At 36.6% G+C, this 22845-nt stretch overlaps 1 protein-coding gene across 1 annotated transcript in view; it reads right to left on the reverse strand.

The window, feature by feature from the left end:
* Positions 1 to 22845, reverse strand: part of LOC107373998 (HERV-H LTR-associating protein 2) — a 71916-nt gene that overhangs the window by 47231 nt on the left and 1840 nt on the right. The gene's annotated exons all lie outside the window — the stretch shown is intronic.

Here is a 22845-nt window from a genome sequence, read left to right on the forward strand (position 1 = left end):
TCTACCACAGTGTTCTACCACAGATGTTCTACCACAGTGTTCTACCACAGATGTTCTACCACAGATGTTCTACCACAGTGTTCTACCACAGTGTTCTACCACAGCGTTCTACCACAGATGTTCTACCACAGTGTTCTACCACAGCGTTCTACCACAGTGTTCTACCACAGTGTTCTACCACAGCGTTCTACCACAGTGTTCTACCACAGATGTTCTACGACAGATGTTCTACCGCAGTGATCTACCACAGCGTTCTACCACAGTGTTCTACCACAGTGTTCTACCACAGCGTTCTACCACAGTGTTCTACCACAGATGTTCTACCACAGATGTTCTACCGCAGTGATCTACCACAGCGTTCTACCACAGTGTTCTACCACAGTGTTCTACCACAGCGTTCTTCCACAGTGTTCTACCACAGATGTTCTACCACAGATGTTCTACCGCAGTGATCTACCACAGCGTTCTACCACAGTGTTCTACCACAGATCTTCTACCACAGCGTTCTACCACAGTGTTCTACCACAGTGTTCTACCACAGCATTCTACCACAGTGTTCTACCACAGATGTTCTACCACAGTGTTCTACCGCAGTGATCTACCACAGCGTTCTACCACAGTGTTCTACCACAGTGTTCTACCACAGCGTTCTACCACAGTGTTCTACCACAGATGTTCTACCACAGATGTTCTACCGCAGTGATCTACCACAGCGTTCTACCACAGTGTTCTACCACAGTGTTCTACCACAGCGTTCTACCACAGTGTTCTACCACAGATGTTCTACCACAGATGTTCTACCGCAGTGATCTACCACAGCGTTCTACCACAGTGTTCTACCACAGTGTTCTACCACAGCGTTCTACCACAGTGTTCTACCACAGTGTTCTACCACAGTGTTCTACCACAGAGTTCTACCACAGATGTTCTACCACAGTGTTCTACCACAGTGTTCTACCACAGCGTTCTACCACAGTGTTCTACCACAGTGTTCTACCACAGCGTTCTACCACAGTGTTCTACCACAGTGTTCTACCACAGTGTTCTACCACAGTGTTCTACCACAGATGTTCTACCACAGCGTTCTACCACAGTGTTCTACCACAGTGTTCTACCACAGCGTTCTACCACAGTGTTCTACCACAGTGTTCTACCATAGATGTTCTACCACAGATGTTCTACCGCAGTGATCTACCACAGTGTTCTACCACAGCGTTCTACCACAGTGTTCTACCACAGATGTTCTACCACAGTGTTCTACCACAGATGTTCTACCACAGATGTTCTACCACAGTGTTCTACCACAGTGTTCTACCACAGCGTTCTACCACAGATGTTCTACCACAGTGTTCTACCACAGCGTTCTACCACAGTGTTCTACCACAGTGTTCTACCACAGCGTTCTACCACAGTGTTCTACCACAGATGTTCTACGACAGATGTTCTACCGCAGTGATCTACCACAGCGTTCTACCACAGTGTTCTACCACAGTGTTCTACCACAGCGTTCTACCACAGTGTTCTACCACAGATGTTCTACCACAGATGTTCTACCACAGTGTTCTACCACAGTGTTCTACCACAGCGTTCTACCACAGATGTTCTACCACAGTGTTCTACCACAGCGTTCTACCACAGTGTTCTACCACAGTGTTCTACCACAGCGTTCTACCACAGTGTTCTACCACAGATGTTCTACGACAGATGTTCTACCGCTGTGATCTACCACAGCGTTCTACCACAGTGTTCTACCACAGTGTTCTACCACAGCGTTCTACCACAGTGTTCTACCACAGATGTTCTACCACAGATGTTCTACCACAGTGATCTACCACAGTGTTCTACCACAGTGTTCTACCACAGTGTTCTACCACAGCGTTCTTCCACAGTGTTCTACCACAGATGTTCTACCACAGATGTTCTACCGCAGTGATCTACCGCAGCGTTCTACCACAGTGTTCTACCACAGTGTTCTACCACAGATGTTCTACCACAGTGTTCTACCGCAGTGTTCTACCACAGATGTTCTACCACAGATGTTCTACCACAGTGTTCTACCACAGTGTTCTACCACAGTGTTCTACCACAGCGTTCTACCACAGTGTTCTACCACAGTGTTCTACCACAGCGTTCTACCACAGTGTTCTACCACAGATGTTCTACCACAGATGTTCTACCGCAGTGATCTACCACAGCGTTCTACCACAGTGTTCTACCACAGTGTTCTACCACAGCGTTCTACCACAGTGTTCTACCACAGTGTTCTACCATAGATGTTCTACCACAGATGTTCTACCGCAGTGATCTACCACAGTGTTCTACCACAGCGTTCTACCACAGTGTTCTACCACAGATGTTCTACCACAGTGTTCTACCACAGATGTTCTACCACAGATGTTCTACCACAGTGTTCTACCACAGTGTTCTACCACAGCGTTCTACCACAGATGTTCTACCACAGTGTTCTACCACAGCGTTCTACCACAGTGTTCTACCACAGTGTTCTACCACAGCGTTCTACCACAGTGTTCTACCACAGATGTTCTACGACAGATGTTCTACCGCTGTGATCTACCACAGCGTTCTACCACAGTGTTCTACCACAGTGTTCTACCACAGCGTTCTACCACAGTGTTCTACCACAGATGTTCTACCACAGATGTTCTACCACAGTGATCTACCACAGCGTTCTACCACAGTGTTCTACCACAGTGTTCTACCACAGCGTTCTTCCACAGTGTTCTACCACAGATGTTCTACCACAGATGTTCTACCGCAGTGATCTACCGCAGCGTTCTACCACAGTGTTCTACCACAGTGTTCTACCACAGATGTTCTACCACAGTGTTCTACCGCAGTGTTCTACCACAGATGTTCTACCACAGATGTTCTACCACAGTGTTCTACCACAGGGTTCTACCACAGTGTTCTACCACAGCGTTCTACCACAGTGTTCTACCACAGATGTTCTACCACAGATGTTCTACCACAGTGATCTACCACAGTGTTCTACCACAGTGTTCTACCACAGTGTTCTACCACAGCGTTCTTCCACAGTGTTCTACCACAGATGTTCTACCACAGATGTTCTACCGCAGTGATCTACCGCAGCGTTCTACCACAGTGTTCTACCACAGTGTTCTACCACAGATGTTCTACCACAGTGTTCTACCGCAGTGTTCTACCACAGATGTTCTACCACAGATGTTCTACCACAGTGTTCTACCACAGTGTTCTACCACAGTGTTCTACCACAGCGTTCTACCACAGTGTTCTACCACAGTGTTCTACCACAGCGTTCTACCACAGTGTTCTACCACAGATGTTCTACCACAGATGTTCTACCGCAGTGATCTACCACAGCGTTCTACCACAGTGTTCTACCACAGTGTTCTACCACAGCGTTCTACCACAGTGTTCTACCACAGTGTTCTACCATAGATGTTCTACCACAGATGTTCTACCGCAGTGATCTACCACAGTGTTCTACCACAGCGTTCTACCACAGTGTTCTACCACAGATGTTCTACCACAGTGTTCTACCACAGATGTTCTACCACAGATGTTCTACCACAGTGTTCTACCACAGTGTTCTACCACAGCGTTCTACCACAGATGTTCTACCACAGTGTTCTACCACAGCGTTCTACCACAGTGTTCTACCACAGTGTTCTACCACAGCGTTCTACCACAGTGTTCTACCACAGATGTTCTACGACAGATGTTCTACCGCTGTGATCTACCACAGCGTTCTACCACAGTGTTCTACCACAGTGTTCTACCACAGCGTTCTACCACAGTGTTCTACCACAGATGTTCTACCACAGATGTTCTACCACAGTGATCTACCACAGCGTTCTACCACAGTGTTCTACCACAGTGTTCTACCACAGCGTTCTTCCACAGTGTTCTACCACAGATGTTCTACCACAGATGTTCTACCGCAGTGATCTACCGCAGCGTTCTACCACAGTGTTCTACCACAGTGTTCTACCACAGATGTTCTACCACAGTGTTCTACCGCAGTGTTCTACCACAGATGTTCTACCACAGATGTTCTACCACAGTGTTCTACCACAGGGTTCTACCACAGTGTTCTACCACAGTGTTCTACCACAGATGTTCTACCACAGATGTTCTACCACAGTGATCTACCACAGTGATCTACCACAGATGTTCTACCACAGTGTTCTACCACAGATGTTCTACCACAGATGTTCTACCACAGTGTTCTACCAAAGATGTTCTACCACAGTGTTCTACCACAGTGATCTACCACAGATGTTCAACCATAGTGTTCTACCACAGATGTTCTACCACTGTGTTCTACCACAGATGTTCTACCACAGTGTTCTACCACAGTGATCTACCACAGATGTTCAACCATAGTGTTCTACCACAGATGTTCTACCACTGTGTTCTACCACAGTGTTCTACCACAGATGTTCTACCACAGTGTTCTACCACAGTGTTCTACCACAGATGTTCTACCACAGTGTTCTACCACTGTGTTCTACCACAGTGTTTTACCACAGTGTTCTACCACAGATGTTCTACCACAGTGTTCTACCACAGATGTTCTACCACAGATGTTCTACCACAGTGTTCTACCACAGCGTTCTACCACAGTGTTCTACCACAGTGTTCTACCAGAGTCTTCTACCACTGTGTTTTACCACAGTGTTCTACCACAGATGTTCTACCACAGTGTTTTACCACAGTGTTCTACCACAGATGTTCTACCACAGTGTTCTACCACAGATGTTCTACCACAGTGTTCTACCACAGATGTTCTACCACTGTGTTCTACCACAGTGTTCTACCACAGATGTTCTATCACAGTGTTCTACCACAGATGTTCTACCACTGTGTTCTACCACAGATTTTCTACCACTGTGTTCTACCATAGATGTTCTACCACTGTGTTCTACAACAGATGTTCTACCATTGTGTTCTACCACAGATGTTCTACCACAGTGTTCTACCACAGATGTTCTACCACAGTGTTCTACCACAGATGTTCTACCACAGATGTTCTACCACAGTGTTCTACCACAGAGTTCTACCACAGATGTTCTACCACAGTGTTTTACCACAGATGTTCTACCACAGTGTTCTACCACAGATGTTCTACCACAGATGTTCTACCACAGTGTTCTACCACAGAGTTCTACCACAGATGTTCTACCACAGTGTTGTACCACAGATGTTCTACCACAGTGTTCTACCACAGATGTTCTACCACAGTGTTCTACCACAGTGTTCTACCACAGATGTTCTACCACAGTGTTCTACCACAGTGTTCTACCACAGATGTTCTACCACAGTGTTCTACCACAGTGTTCTACCACAGATGTTCTACCACAGTGTTCTACCACAGTGTTCTCCCACAGATGTTTCATCAAACACCAGATGTTCTGTTCCTGGGATCCACTGATTTACCCCTTTCCTGTTCATTTTCTCTCCCTTTCCTCACATTTACAATAATCACAATTTAAAATGTTCCGATTTTCAACATATTCTTACTAATTTTTCTATTTGTTTCTGTGGAAAATGTCATGATTTCTATCTTGAGAGGTGCCATGTAAAAAATCGTTTCCTTTCTGTCTTCCTCCAGAACCTCAGCAGGGATGCTGCAAAACAGTCTTAGACAACACTTATCGTTTTAGTTCATAAAACACTATAGTTAGTTATAGTTACAGTTTATAGCAACATAGCTAATTATAGTTTTAGTTTATGGTAACATAGCTAATAATAGTTATAGCTTATGGTAACATAAATAATTACAGTTATAGTTTATGGTAACATAACTAATTATAGTTATAGCTTATGGTAACATAAGTAATTATAGTTATAGTTTATGGTAACATAACTAATTATAGTTATGTTTTATGGTAACATAGCTAATTATAGTTATAGCTTATGTTAACATAGCTAATTATAGTTATAACTTATGGTAGCATAGCTAATTATAGTTATAGCTTATGGTAACATAGCTAATAATAGTAATAGTTTATGGTAACATAACTAAGTATAATTATAGTTCATGGTAACATAGCTAATAATAGTTGTAGTTTATGGTAACATAACTAATTATAGTTATAGCTTATGGTAACATAGCTAATTATAGTTATAGTTTATGGTAACATAGTTAACTATAGTTATAGCTTATGGTAACATAACTAATTATAGTTATAGCTTATGGTAACATAACTAATTATAGATGTAGTTTATGGTAACATAGTAAATTATAGTTATAGCTTATGGTAACATAACTAATTATAGTTATAGTTTATGGTAACATAACTAAGTATAATTATGGTTTATGGTAACATAGTAAATTATAGTTATAGCTTATGGTAACATAGCTAATTATAGTTATAGTTTGTGGTAACATAGCTAATAATAGTTATAGCTTATGGTAACATAACTAATTATAGTTATAGTTTATGGTAACATAACTAATTATAGTTATAGCTTATGGTAACATAACTAATTATAGTTATAGTTTATGGTAACATAACTAATTATAGTTATGTTTTATGGTAACATAACTAATTATAGTTATAGCTTATGTTAACATAGCTAATTATAGTTATAGCTTATGGTAGCATAGCTAATTATAGCTATATCTTATGGTAACATAGCTAATAATAGTTATAGTTTATGGTAACATAACTAAGTATAATTATGGTTTATGGTAACATAGCTAATAATAGTTATAGCTTATGGTAACAAAGCTAATTATAGTTATAGTTTATGGTAACATAGTTAATTATAGTTATAGCTTATGGTAACATAACTAATTATAGTTATAGCTTATGGTAACCTAACTAATTATAGTTATAGTTTATGGTAACATAACTAATTCTAGTTTTAGTTTATGGTAACATAATTAATTATAGTTATAGTTTATGGTAACATAGCTAATTATAGTTATAGCTTATTGTAGCATAGCTAATTATAGCAATAGCTTATGGTAACATAGCTAATAATAGTTATAGCTAATGGTAACATAACTAATTATAGTTATAGCTTATGGTAACATAACTAATTATAGTTATAGTTTATGGTAACATAACTAATTATAGTTATAGCTTATGGTAACATAGATAATTATAGTTAAAGTTTATGGTAACATAGCTAATTATAGTTATAGTTTATGGTAACATAACTAATTATAGTTATAGTTTATGGTAACATCACTAATTATAGTTATAGCTTATGGTAACATAGCTAATTATAGTTATAGCTTGTGGTAGCATAGCTAATTATAGCTATGGCTTATGGTAACAAAGCTAATAATAGTTATAGCTAAAGGTAACATAACTAATTATAGTTATAGCTTATGGTAACATAGCTAATTATAGTTATAGTTTATGGTACCATAGGTAATTATAGTTATAGCTTATGGTAACATAACTAATTGTAGTTATAGTTTATGGTAACATAACTAATTATAGTTATAGCTTATGGTAACATAGCTAATCATAGTTATAGCTTATGGTAACAGAGCTAATTATAGTTATAGCTTATGGTAGCATTGCTAATTATAGCTATAGCTTATGGTAACATAGCTAATTATAGTTATAGATAATGGTAACATAACTTATTATAGTTATAGCTTATGGTAACATAGCTAATTATAGCTATAGCTTATGGTAACATAGCTAATTATAGTTATAGCTAATGGTAACATAACTTATTATAGTTATAGCTTATGGTAACATAACTAATTATAGTTATAGTTTATGGTAACATAGCTAATTATAGTTATAGTTTATGGTAACATAGCTAATTATAGTTATAGTTTATGGTAACATAACTAATTATAGTTATAGTTTATGGTAACATAACTAATTATAGTTATAGCTTAAGGTAACATAGCTAATTATAGTTATAGCTTATGGTAGCATAGCTAATCATAGCTATGGCTTATGGTAACAAAGCTAATAATAGTTATAGCTAATGGTAACATAACTAATTATAGTTATAGCTTATGGTAACATAGCTAATTATAGTTATAGTTTATGGTACCATAGGTAATTATAGTTATAGCTTATGGTAACATAACTAATTGTAGTTATAGTTTATGGTAACATAACTAATTATAGTTATAGCTTATGGTAACATAACTAATTATAGTTATAGTTTATAGTAACATAACTAATTATAGTTATAGCTTATGGTAACATAACTAATTATAGTTATAGTTTATGGTAAAATAGCTAATTATAGCTATGGCTTATGGTAACATAGTTAATTATAGTTATAGCTTATGGTAAAATAACTAATTATAGTTATAGCTTATGGTAACATAACTAATTATAGTTATAGTTTATGGTAACATAACTAATTCTAGTTTTAGTTTATGGTAACATAACTAATTATAGTTATAGTTTATAGTAACATAGCTAATTATAGTTATAGCTTATTGTAGCATAGCTAATTATAGCTATAGCTTATGGTAACATAGCTAATAATAGTTATAGCTAATGGTAACATAACTAATTATAGTTATAGCTTATGGTAACATAACTAATTATAGTTATAGTTCATGGTAACATAACTAATTATAGTTATAGCTTATGGGAACATAGCTAATTATAGTTATGTTTTATGGTAACATAGCTAATTATAGTTATAGTTTATGGTAACATAACTAATTATAGTTATAGCTTATGGTAACATAGCTAATTATAGTTAAAGTTTATGGTAACATAGCTAATTATAGTTATAGTTTATGGTAACATAACTAATTATAGTTATAGTTTATGGTAACATAACTAATTATAGGTATAGCTTATGGTAACATGGCTAATTATAGTTATAGCTTATGGTAGCATAGCTAATTATAGCTATGGCTTATGGTAACAAAGCTAATAATAGTTATAGCTAATGGTAACATAACTAATTATAGTTATAGCTTATGGTAACATAACTAATTATAGTTATAGCTTATGGTAGCATAGCTAATTATAGCTATGGCTTATGGTAACAAAGCTAATAATAGTTATAGCTAATGGTAACATAGATAATTATAGTTATAGTTTATGGTAACATAGCTAATTATAGTTATAGTTTATGGTAACATAACTAATTATAGTTATAGCTTATGGTAGCATAGCTAATTATAGCTATGGCTTATGGTAACAAAGCTAATAATAGTTATAGCTAATGGTAACATAGATAATTATAGTTATAGTTTATGGTACCATAGGTAATTATAGTTATAGCTTATGGTAACATAGCTAATTATAGTTATAGCTTATGGTAACATAGCTAATTATAGTTATAGCTTATGGTAGCATTGCTAATTATAGCTATAGCTTATGGTAACATAGCTAATTATAGTTATAGCTAATGGTAACATAACTTATTATAGTTATAGCTTATGGTAACATAGCTAATTATAGTTATAGTTTATGGTAACATAGCTAATTATAGTTATAGTTTATGGTAACATAGCTAATTATAGTTATAGTTTATGGTAACATAGCTAATTATAGTTATAGTTTATGGTAACATAACTAATTATAGTTATAGTTTATGGTAACATAGCTAATTATAGCTATAGCTTATGGTAACATAGTAAATTATAGTTATAGCTAATGGTAACATAACTTATTATAGTTATAGCTTATGGTAACATAACTAATTATAGTTATAGTTTATGGTAACATAGCTAATTATAGTTATAGTTTATGGTAACATAGCTAATTATAGTTATAGTTTATGGTAACATAACTAATTATAGTTATAGTTTATGGTAACATAACTAATTATAGTTATAGCTTAAGGTAACATAGCTAATTATAGTTATGGCTTATGGTAGCATAGCTAGTTATAGCTATGGCTTATGGTAACAATGCTAATAATAGTTATAGCTAATGGTAACATAACTAATTATAGTTATAGCTTATGGTAACATGGCTAATTATAGTTATAGTTTATGGTACCATAGGTAATTATAGTTATAGCTTATGGTAACATAACTAATTGTAGTTATAGTTTATGGTAACATAACCAATTATAGTTATAGCTTATAGTAAAATAGCTAATTATAGTTATAGCTTATGGTATTAGAGCTAATTATAGTTATAGCTTATGGTAGCATTGCTAATTATAGCTATAGCTTATGGTAACATAGCTAATTATAGTTATAGCTAATGGTAACATAACTTATTATAGTTATAGCTTATGGTAACATAGCTAATTATAGTTATAGTTTATGGTAACATAGTTAATTATAGTTATAGCTAATGGTAACATAACAAATTATAGTTATAGCTTTTGGTAACATAACTAATTATAGTTATAGCTTATGGTAACAGAGCTAATTATAGTTATAGCTTATGGTAGCATTGCTAATTATAGCTATAGCTCATGGTAACATAGCTAATTATAGTTATAGCTAATGGTAACATAACTTATTATAGTTATAGTTTATGGTAACATAACTAATTATAGTTATAGCTTATGGGAACATAGCTAATTATAGTTATGTTTTATGGTAACATAGCTAATTATAGTTATAGTTTATGGTAACATAACTAATTATAGTTATAGCTTATGGTAACATAGCTAATTATAGTTAAAGTTTATGGTAACATAGCTAATTATAGTTATAGTTTATGGTAACATAACTAATTATAGTTATAGTTTATGGTAACATAACTAATTATAGTTATAGCTTATGGTAACATAGCTAATTATAGTTATAGCTTATGGTAGCATAGCTAATTATAGCTATGGCTTATGGTAACAAAGCTAATAATAGTTATAGCTAATGGTAACATAACTAATTATAGTTATAGCTTATGGTAACATAGCTAATTATAGTTATAGCTTATGGTAACATAGCTAATTATAGTTATAGTTTATGGTAACATAGCTAATTATAGTTATAGTTTATGGTAACATAGCTAATTATAGTTATAGTTTATGGTAACATAACTAATTATAGTTATAGTTTATGGTAACATAGCTAATTATAGCTATAGCTTATGGTAACATAGCTAATTATAGTTATAGCTAATGGTAACATAACTTATTATAGTTATAGCTTATGGTAACATAACTAATTATAGTTATAGTTTATGGTAACATAGCTAATTATAGTTATAGTTTATGGTAACATAGCTAATTATAGTTATAGTTTATGGTAACATAACTAATTATAGTTATAGTTTATGGTAACATAACTAATTATAGTTATAGCTTAAGGTAACATAGCTAATTATAGTTATTGCTTATGGTAGCATAGCTAATTATAGCTATGGCTTATGGTAACAAAGCTAATAATCGTTATAGCTAATGGTAACATAACTAATTATAGTTATAGATTATGGTAACATAGCTAATTATAGTTATAGTTTATGGTACCATAGGTAATTATAGTTATAGCTTATGGTAACATAACTAATTTTAGTTATAGTTTATGGTAACATAACTAATTATAGTTATAGCTTATGGTAACATAGCTAACTATAGTTATAGCTTACGGTAACAGAGCTAATTATAGTTATAGCTTCTGGTAGCATTGCTAATTATAGCTATAGCTTATGGTAACATAGCTAATTATAGTTATAGCTAATGGTAACATAACTTATTATAGTTATAGCTTATGGTATCAAAGCTAATTATAGTTATAGTTTATGGTGACATAGTTAATTATAGTTATAGCTAATGGTAACATAACAAATTATAGTTATAGCTTATGGTAACATAACTAATTATAGTTATAGTTTATGGTAACATAGCTAATTATAGTTATAGTTTATGGTAACATAGCTAATTATAGTTATAGTTTATGGTAACATAACTAATTATAGTTATAGCTTATGGTAACATAGCTAATTATAGTTTTAGTTTATGGTAACATAACTAATTATAGTTATAGTTTATGGTAACATAGTAAATTATAGTTATAGTTTATGGTAACAAAGCTAATTATAGTTATAGTTTATGGTAACATAGTAAATTATAGTTATAGTTTATGGTAACATAGATAATTATAGTTATAGTTTATGGTAACAAAGCTAATTATAGTTATAGCTTATGGTAACATAGCTAATTATAGTTATAGTTTATGGTAACATAGTAAATTATAGTTATAGTTTATGGTAACATAGATAATTATAGTTATAGTTTATGGTAACATAGCTAATTATAGTTATAGTTTATGGTAACATAGCTAATTATAGTTATAGTTTATGGTAACATAGCTAATTATAGTTATAGTTTATGGTAACATAGCTAATTATAGTTATAGTTTATGGTAACATAACTAATTATAGTTATAGTTTATGGTAACATAACTAATTATAGTTATAGCTTAAGGTAACATAGCTAATTATAGTTATTGCTTATGGTAGCATAGCTAATTATAGCTATGGCTTATGGTAACAAAGCTAATAATCGTTATAGCTAATGGTAACATAACTAATTATAGTTATAGATTATGGTAACATAGCTAATTATAGTTATAGTTTATGGTACCATAGGTAATTATAGTTATAGCTTATGGTAACATAACTAATTTTAGTTATAGTTTATGGTAACATAACTAATTATAGTTATAGCTTATGGTAACATAGCTAACTATAGTTATAGCTTACGGTAACAGAGCTAATTATAGTTATAGCTTCTGGTAGCATTGCTAATTATAGCTATAGCTTATGGTAACATAGCTAATTATAGTTATAGCTAATGGTAACATAACTTATTATAGTTATAGCTTATGGTATCAAAGCTAATTATAGTTATAGTTTATGGTGACATAGTTAATTATAGTTATAGCTAATGGTAACATAACAAATTATAGTTATAGCTTATGGTAACATAACTAATTATAGTTATAGTTTATGGTAACATAGCTAATTATAGTTATAGTTTATGGTAACATAGCTAATTATAGTTATAGTTTATGGTAACATAACTAATTATAGTTATAGCTTATGGTAACATAGCTAATTATAGTTTTAGTTTATGGTAACATAACTAATTATAGTTATAGTTTATGGTAACATAGTAAATTATAGTTATAGTTTATGGTAACAAAGCTAATTATAGTTATAGTTTATGGTAACATAGTAAATTATAGTTATAGTTTATGGTAACATAGATAATTATAGTTATAGTTTATGGTAACAAAGCTAATTATAGTTATAGCTTATGGTAACATAGCTAATTATAGTTATAGTTTATGGTAACATAGTAAATTATAGTTATAGTTTATGGTAACATAGATAATTATAGTTATAGTTTATGGTAACAAAGCTAATTATAGTTATAGTTTATGGTAACATAGTAAATTATAGTTATAGTTTATGGTAACATAGATAATTATAGTTATAGTTTATGGTAACAAAGCTAATTATAGTTATAGTTTATGGTAACATAACTAATTATAGTTATAGCTTATGGTAACATAGCTATTTATAGTTATAGTTTATGGTAACATAGCTAATTATAGTTATAGTTTATGGTAACATAGCTAATTATAGTTTTAGCTTATGGTAACATAGCTAATTATAGTTTTAGTTTATGGTAATGTAACCGGATTACAGGATACAATAAGATAATTAAAAGAAAAAATAAACAAATGGGCCAATAATTAGGTTCGGGGAGAATTGGAGGTTGTTTAAGAATGACTGGAGTCACGGGTATAGCATGAAACGGTTTATATACTAAATTTTAATAATAATGGGAAATATAACACATAAAGATAACACACAAAACAGATGAAAACAATCGACAATAGTAAAATGCTCGGTATGAGATTTGATCATATGAGTCACAAGTCAGCCGGCGTCAAGTCAAATCCCCACGCTTGGGGTGAAAGTCAGAGTCCGGTGGTGCGATTTTTTCCTACCGCACCGTTGAGATTGTTCACAGAAGAGAGCAGTCTGCTCTTCAGTTACTTGAGATGTCCTGGTTCGTTCAGTGGTTAAGGCTCGCCATCTCCCTCGTCAGGAAGAAATCCAGTTCTCGTTCCAAGTGAGTGATCATAGGAGTCGGGATCAAACCCAAGGAAAAAAAAACCCAGCCAACGCGCTCCAACGGTTCCCTCCTACAGAGGATTGGTTCACTCTGTCGTCTCCACACAAATCGCGTTGGTTCCAAGTTCCTAGCTCTTATTAGAAGGAGTCAAGTCCGCCTCTCCCTCTATCTATGCGGCACCCAAATCAGGGTTCTTCACGGCCTCGACCGTTGTTTTTTTTTTCTCTCTCTCTCTCTCTAACCGCTCAGTCTTTGCTTTCTGTATCTGCGTGCTGCACAGCCGTTTGTCTCTCCTCTCGCTCAGCTGCGTCGCACGGTTTTATTTCGCGGAGGCGGGACTTATTTCTCTCAGCCAATGAAATTTCAGATTCCCACCTGGACCAATAGTATACAGCTTTCCTCTTCTGTTTCTGTTAGGGATGTTCAAGATTCTTGTTTTAACCGATGTTTAATATTAAACTCGTTATTTTAGTTATTCACCCTTCCAATAATTCATTATGAAATTATCTATTAGTTAATTAGATATCTATTAATTAGTATTGTTAATTTCCTTAATTTATATTTTATATTTTATCTAAATTGAGGATGGATCATATTAATAAGCCAATTAGTTAATACCTCATTAAGGTTCTAGCTTCTGGGTTACATCCTCCCCCATTAAATATCATGCACGTCCCTGTGCATTGTTTCTACGGGGTACACAACTTCTTGAGTAAGAGAGTCAATAAAAGCTTTATTAAGTCCTTGGAAAAGGGACCTAACTACGGTCACTAGTGGATTGCCCAATTGAGAGTAAGTTAGTCTTTGAGGAGGCTGACTACTTCGTTCAGATCTCCTGACATACATCTCTGGTTGCACAGTATCATGCTCATCCGTTTCGGTTTGATTCTCAACTGAGACAGGACGAAGTGAGCTCTCTGTTTCCGACAGAGCTGATGAGCTATTCTCTAAGACTTTGGTCTTTTCAGATGTATGTGTCTGATCGTGTATGATGGGTTCAAAACTTACATCACGTTGCTGCGACTTTAGGACACCATCCAATTGAGGTAGGTTTGTGTTAGTTTCATCCCCCGTTTCTACGTCAGGTAAGTATACTTCGTTTTTTTTCGTTTTTTCGGGTAAGTATGTTGCTGCTTCTTTCACTCTTTCAGGTAAGAATGTCGCAGTTTCACTCATTCTGTCAGGTAAGAATGTTTCGGTGTTGATGCCTTTGTCAAGTAAGGACAATTCAGCATTTTCATTACCAGCTAAGGTTGGTTCCTTGCGATCCCCTGTGTGTAAGGATAGTGTGTTTTGTTGTTGAATATTATTTACCGGTCCTGAATCTGCTATGAGTTCCCTATTTGGCAAGGTGACCGCTATTTGATAGGATGGTCGGTTTAGCACTTGTGAAAGATCAGAGTAATAAAACTCATCTACCTCTTCGTCAAGTGGCTCATCTGGGTCAGGTTCTAAGGCTGAACTCTGTCTTGTATGAGGTCTGCTAGGTTTCGTAACGCGTTCTGTTTCATTTTCTAATGAAGAGAGAAAACCACAAGGCAGTAAAAGATCTCTGTGGAGTGTTCTGTTGGGTCCTTCTCCGTTCTCTGGTTTTACAGTGTATACTGGCAAGTTTTCCATCTGTTTGAGAACTATATACACTGTTTGCTCCCATTTGTCTGCTAATTTATGCTTTTCTCTTAAGCGAAGATTTCGGACTAAAACACGATCTCCCACACCTAGTGTGGACTCACGAATGTTTCTGTCGAACCGTTCTTTGTTCTTCCTCGCTGTTTTTTGAGAGTTTTTTATGACAATGTCATAACTCTGTTCCAGATGACTCTTCAGTTCTTTAACATACTGAGAATGAGTTATAGAGGGCTTGTTCAAATGCGGTAACCCAAAGGCAATATCTATAGGCAACCGAGGCTGCCTACCGAACATTAGCTCGTAGGGAGAGTATCCCGTCACGTCATTTTTTGTACAATTGTACGAGTGAGTAAGTGGTTTTACAAAATCGCGCCAGTGATGTTTCTCAGTGGCTTGTAAAGTTCCCAACATGCTGAGTAATGTACGATTGTACCGTTCAACGGGGTTGCCACGAGGGTGATAAGGGCTCGTTCTGACTTTACGGATACCAAGTAAAGAACAAAGTTCCTTGATTGTACGTGATTCGAAATCCCGTCCCTGATCACTATGAAGACGCTCAGGAAACCCGTAGTGGACTAAAAAATGTTCCCACAGGTTCTTCGCGACGGTGGTGGCTTTCTGATCTTTGGTTGGGATGGACACTGCATACTTTGTAAAATGGTCTGTAATCACTAAGACATCTTTAGTGTTCTTACTGTCTGGTTCTATGGAGAGAAAATCCATGCAAACTAACTCCATAGGTCTGGTGGTGGTAATACTCACCATTGGAGCAGCTTTGTCAGGGAGGGCCTTCCGACGGATACATCTTTCGCAAGTTTTAACTTTGATTTCGATATCACTAGCCATTCTTGGCCAGTAAAAACGGGACCGAATGAGATCTGTCGTACGTTCAACCCCAAGATGCCCCATATCATCATGTAGGCTTTGCATGACTGTTGAACGTAATGAATCAGGCAAGACTAACTGCAATGATGTCTCTGGTCCTAATTGGCGTCTCCGGTACAGTAAATCATTTTGAAACTCAAACCGTTTCCACTCTCTCAAAAGGTTAAGAACCACCGGGGGTTCTGCAATAGTATCAGTTGGCGGTTTATTGTCAGTCATAAGCAGCTGAATGACTCGGCCAATGGTTGGATCTTTCCTCTGCAAGGAGACAAGGTCAGCATGGTTATACTTGGGCACAGCAAAGAAACTGTCACTATTGTCTTCCAACTGGAATAGGTCTGGAATGGCCGCTGCAGACATGGCAAGTGACTGAACTAAACCACAAGGAGAATCAGTCTCATCCAAGACCATGTGCTTTTGGCATGTTGCCTTCACTGCTTCGGCTTGAAGTTGAAGCTCGACTTCTTTGACAGAGGATAAAAGATGAGATCGGAACTCATCTAGTCGTTGGCATTCCTCAGTGAATTTTGAGTTGTCTTCAGGTTTATCATGCAGCCTCCTAGACAGGCCATCCGCGTCAACGTTCTGTGTACCTGCACGGTATCTGATGTCAAAATTATAGGTGGACAACGCAGCTAGCCAACGATAGCTCGTTGCATCGAGTTTTGCCGTTGTTAAGAGGTAAGTTAACGGATTATTATCAGTAATGACAGTGAATGTGTTCCCATACAAATAGTCATGAAACTTATCTGTTATGGCCCACTTTAAGGCTAGAAACTCCAACTTGTGCGCAGGGTACCTAGTTTCACTAGAGCTTAAACCGCGACTTGCATAAGCGATTACCTGTGTGACACCGTTTTGCACTTGGTATAGCGCTGCACCGAGTCCGGTCGTACTAGCATCTGTGTGTACTAGATATGGGAGTTTTGCGTCAGCGTAGCCAAGAACTGGCGAAGTGGTAAGTTTTTCAATAATAGTTTGAAAGGACTTCTCACAGTCTTGGCTCCAACGATTCCCAAAGGGTTCTTTGGGGTTCAAGTACTTTGATCTACATGGTGGTGTTTTAAAGTTTTTCCGTTTGGGTGGATAACCAGCCGTGAGAGATGTTAGTGGCTTGACAATATTTGAGTAATCTTTAACGAAGCGTCGGTAATAACCGGTAAATCCTAAGAAAGATTGGAGTTCCTTCAAAGTCTGAGGCTTCGGCCATGTTTTGAGTGCTTCCACCTTATCTGGATCGGTTTTTATGCCATCTCGAGATACTATATGTCCAAGATAACGCACAGATGTCTGGAAAAAACGACACTTATCTGGTGATAGCTTGAGTCCGTATTCTCTAAGCCGTTCAAGAACGTGAGAAAGTCTGGTTTCGTGTTCTTCCAAGGAGTTGGAAAAGACGATCAAGTCGTCTAGGAAAACTAACACTTCCTTCAGATTAATGTCCTTCATACACTTTTCCATAACCCGTTGGAAAGTGCTTGGAGCATTTGTTATTCCTTGTGGCATACGGTTAAATTCATAAAACCCAAACGGGCAAACAAAAGCAGTTTTAGGTTTATCCTTTTCACACATCTCTATTTGATAGTAACCTGACTTGAGGTCCATCACAGAAAACCACTGTGATCCAGCGAGAGCAGAAAAGGACTCCTCCAAGTTAGGCAGGGCATATGCGTCGCGAATGGTTTGCAGATTAAGCTTTCTATAGTCTATACATAGACGTACATCACCATTCTTTTTCCGAACTACCACTATTGGTGAGGCAAATGGAGACTCCGACTCTCTTATTATACCGGTTTCCAAGAGGGCTTCCAAATGTTTTCTCACGGCTTCATAATCATGTGGATGGATCGGCCGAGATTTCTGTTTGAATGGGGTCTCGTCTTTTAAGTTGATGTGATGTCTTATCTGTTGTGTATGACCAAAATCAAGATCGTGGTGCGAAAACACATCGGAGTAAGTGTTAAGTTTGTTGGTGATCCTCCCTTTCCATTCTTCGGACAAGGGCGAAGTACCGAAGTCAAAACTGAGAGGAGGGTTTGAAGGTGAAGTCTGTTGCTGCGAACTACACGCCGCAAGTACTTTCTGATCACTTTTGTCAGGTTCTGGATATGGCATAACACGATCGGCTTCAACTAACTCAGCGATCACACAGTTAGTGGGTAATGTGATGTCATGGTTAGTTTCGTTTCTTAGTACAACAGGTACTTTGTATGGACCATGTGAAGGTAAGGAAATGAGGCAACAGTCTACAATTATACCCCCTGGTAGAGAACCATTGGTGGGTTGTTCAATGAGTGCATAAGGCTCATGCTTGTTTTGGCTGGGTTGCATAAACCCTTCTAGTAACAGTTTTTTATTTGCAGGGAGAACTTCTTGGGTTCTCCCTCGAAGCTTCACCACACCAACTCGTCCATCTTTGCTTTGTTTTTTTCTGACTGCTAAGGCTTTTAGCACGTGTTGGTACCCATAAGAGAGTGCCTTGGAATCAGGTAAGTTATTGGCAGACAATTGCTCATACAAAGGATCGAGTGTGTTTGTGCCAATGAGTAGTGGTGTATCAGAGTTTGAGCTTATATCCGGAACCACTAACGCAAGGGTAGGTAACTCAAGTCCAGACTGATCGAGCTCTTTTGGAAATGTGACACTTATCTCTATGTATCCTAAATAAGGAACTGCTTGACCGTTTGCGCCCTCGACTTCTAACAGATTACTGATGGGTTTAATTGAGAGGTCAGGTAAGTGTTCTTGGTAAAAAGAATTGGCAATGGTGGTTACCTGGGACCCTGAATCCAGTAAACAATTACATTCAACACTGTTAACTGAGACTGTAGCTGTGCATCGCCCAACCACTAATCTTTTGGGAAGTTTTGGCACTGAATGAGCATGAACTGGCTTGCAAAAAAGTCTCTCTGTCCTTTCCTTAGAGGGACTTGGTTCTACTTTAGCACCTATCTGTCCCACGATAGGAGCTTCTACCGGTTTAAAGGAGGAGACTGAGCAATTGGCTTTGACATCTCCCACTCGCGCTGCTTCTGTCTAAGAGCAAGTCTTTTAGTTGCAACTAGTGCTGGATTTGGCTCGTTGCTACAGCTAGAAGCTATGTGCCCATCTTCTCCGCACTTAAAACAGTATCCAGGCTTTGGTCTGGGCACCACTGCTGTTATCTGCTGAATCTGTTTGGGCTCATCTGGAATTTTAGTCCCCACACGGGGTTTTGACTCTTTTTGAGTTTTCTTTGCCTTTTTATCTGTGTTGTTAACCTTAAGCTGTGCAATTTGGCTCCTGAGCTCAGCGATTTGTTTGCGTAAGTCATCACAGTTATCATCTATTTCCAGTTCACAAGTGTTTTTACTCTGAGAGCATGTTGTTTGCACATTTGAATACACTCTAGTTCGTTGTGCCCCTAAGTGTTGTTTCATGCGTGCTGCTTTAGTAGCCTGTTTGTCTTCTTCAGTGCGCAGTTTGAGGAGAAGTGCTGTAAAATGAGGCGGGTTGTCTTTCTTTTGTTCGAGTTGCAGGTTTGAAATCAGCGAGCTGTCCCAACAGCCTCTGCAAAACTGCTTGAGCAGCTGCTGGTCGGCGTCACTGGAGGAAATTCCATTCCTCTGAATAACTAGGTTTAACAAGGTGTATAACCTCTGAAAGTAATCGGAAGGTTTTTCACCACTGTCCTGGTTTGTGTTTAAGAAGCGAGCAAAGAGCTCGTCGCCGTCTTCGACAGCTGCGTAAGCTGAATCGAGATGTTCAAGGTACGTTTCCGGGTCGGATTTTGGACTAAGAGCTTTAACGATGCTCGCTGCTGGGGCTGACAGACTCTCCACGATTCTTCGTACAATTTGGGACTTGGTGAGTGAAGGATCATTTATGCATAACACTACACTACTACGCCAAGTATCATAGTCAGTTTCAAAAGAAGGGTGTGGAACTCGCCCTGAGAACGGTTTTAGTCTGTATTGTGAAGTAGGCGGAGGGATAACCTCACTGCTTTTAACAATGTGTTCCACAATAACTCGCTGAACCTCAGGTGTGTTTAAAAGATTTGGTGGAATGCAAGGGTTTTGTTTTCCAGTCTCTGTAGGTGGACAATTGTCCTTTGAGTTGTTCATATAGTTAACTTCTGGTGTTAAAGGCAGGGAATATGTAACTTGGTCACTATGGAGCATTGGCTCTGGTTCAGTGACTGGTTCAGATGCATGGGTATCCCTTCCTAAAGATTCCCCAATTTTTGCCAGTTCCTCCATTAGAAGGTCTTTAAATGATTGATTGCTACGCGCAGCTATGTCCCTGAGCTCTGACAGATAGGCATCAGTGGCAGATGTGCTAGTTTCTAGACTGTACGCGCTGGCTAGGTCTTGAATATGGAAGAAAACATCTGGGTTCCTAGTACAAGGTTTGTCATAGGGTAAACATTGTTTCTTTAATTCCTTAACAGTGGCTTCATGTTGAAACTCCACAATAATCTGATCACAGTTTGGTAACTTAATGCGCCTGTTAACTGGTCCGAATCCTTCCATAAACCCAAAGACTTCGTTATCAAGGTCTGTATCAGTTAACCCACTGATTAAAACAGCATTTGAAACTTTGACCTTTTCTGTTTTTACAACTTCCATTTTAAAACACTCAAAAGTACCAATAATGCCAAAATGGCAAACCACTGTGACCTCCAGGCACTCTTATGATGTCAGTCAATGGTTAGCTAGGGTAACACTCTACAATTCTCCTGGCTGGCTCGCCAAGTTTTATGTAACCGGATTACAGGATACAATAAGATAATTAAAAGAAAAAATAAACAAATGGGCCAATAATTAGGTTCGGGGAGAATTGGAGGTTGTTTAAGAATGACTGGAGTCACGGGTATAGCATGAAACGGTTTATATACTAAATTTTAATAATAATGGGAAATATAACACATAAAGATAACACACAAAAACAGATGAAAACAATCGACAATAGTAAAATGCTCGGTATGAGATTTGATCATATGAGTCACAAGTCAGCCGGCGTCAAGTCAAATCCCCACGCTTGGGGTGAAAGTCAGAGTCCGGTGGTGCGATTTTTTCCTACCGCACCGTTGAGATTGTTCACAGAAGAGAGCAGTCTGCTCTTCAGTTACTTGAGATGTCCTGGTTCGTTCAGTGGTTAAGGCTCGCCATCTCCCTCGTCAGGAAGAAATCCAGTTCTCGTTCCAAGTGAGTGATCATAGGAGTCGGGATCAAACCCAAGGAAAAAAAAAAAACCCAGCCAACGCGCTCCAACGGTTCCCTCCTACAGAGGATTGGTTCACTCTGTCGTCTCCACACAAATCGCGTTGGTTCCAAGTTCCTAGCTCTTATTAGAAGGAGTCAAGTCCGCCTCTCCCTCTATCTATGCGGCACCCAAATCAGGGTTCTTCACGGCCTCGACCGTTGTTTTTTTTCTCTCTCTCTCTCTCTCTAACCGCTCAGTCTTTGCTTTCTGTATCTGCGTGCTGCACAGCCGTTTGTCTCTCCTCTCGCTCAGCTGCGTCGCACGGTTTTATTTCGCGGAGGCGGGACTTATTTCTCTCAGCCAATGAAATTTCAGATTCCCACCTGGACCAATAGTATACAGCTTTCCTCTTCTGTTTCTGTTAGGGATGTTCAAGATTCTTGTTTTAACCGATGTTTAATATTAAACTCGTTATTTTAGTTATTCACCCTTCCAATAATTCATTATGAAATTATCTATTAGTTAATTAGATATCTATTAATTAGTATTGTTAATTTCCTTAATTTATATTTTATATTTTATCTAAATTGAGGATGGATCATATTAATAAGCCAATTAGTTAATACCTCATTAAGGTTCTAGCTTCTGGGTTACATCAACATAGCTTATTATAGTTATAGTTTATTGTAACATAACTAATTATAGTTATAGCTTATGGTAACATAGCTAATTATAGTTTTAGTTTATGGTAACATAACTAATTATTGTTATAGTTTATGGTAACATAGAAAATTATAGGTATAGTTTATGGTAACATAGTAAATTATAGTTATAGTTTATGGTAACAAAGCTAATTATAGTTATAGTTTATGGTAACATAGTAAATTATAATTATAGTTTATGGTAACATAGCTAATTATAGTTACAGTTTATGTAACATAGTAAATTAAAGTTATAGTTTATGGTAACATAGCTAATTAGAGTTATAGTTTATGTAACATAGTAAATTAAAGTTATAGTTTATGGTAACATAGCTAATTATAGTTATAGTTTATGTAACATAGTAAATTAAAGTTATAGTTTATGGTAACATAGCTAATTATAGTTATAATTTATGGTAACATAGTAAATTATAGTTAT

The sequence above is a fragment of the Nothobranchius furzeri genome, chromosome 2 (genome assembly GCF_043380555.1).
Source record: "Nothobranchius furzeri strain GRZ-AD chromosome 2, NfurGRZ-RIMD1, whole genome shotgun sequence".
NCBI classification, from domain to species: domain Eukaryota; kingdom Metazoa; phylum Chordata; class Actinopteri; order Cyprinodontiformes; family Nothobranchiidae; genus Nothobranchius; species Nothobranchius furzeri.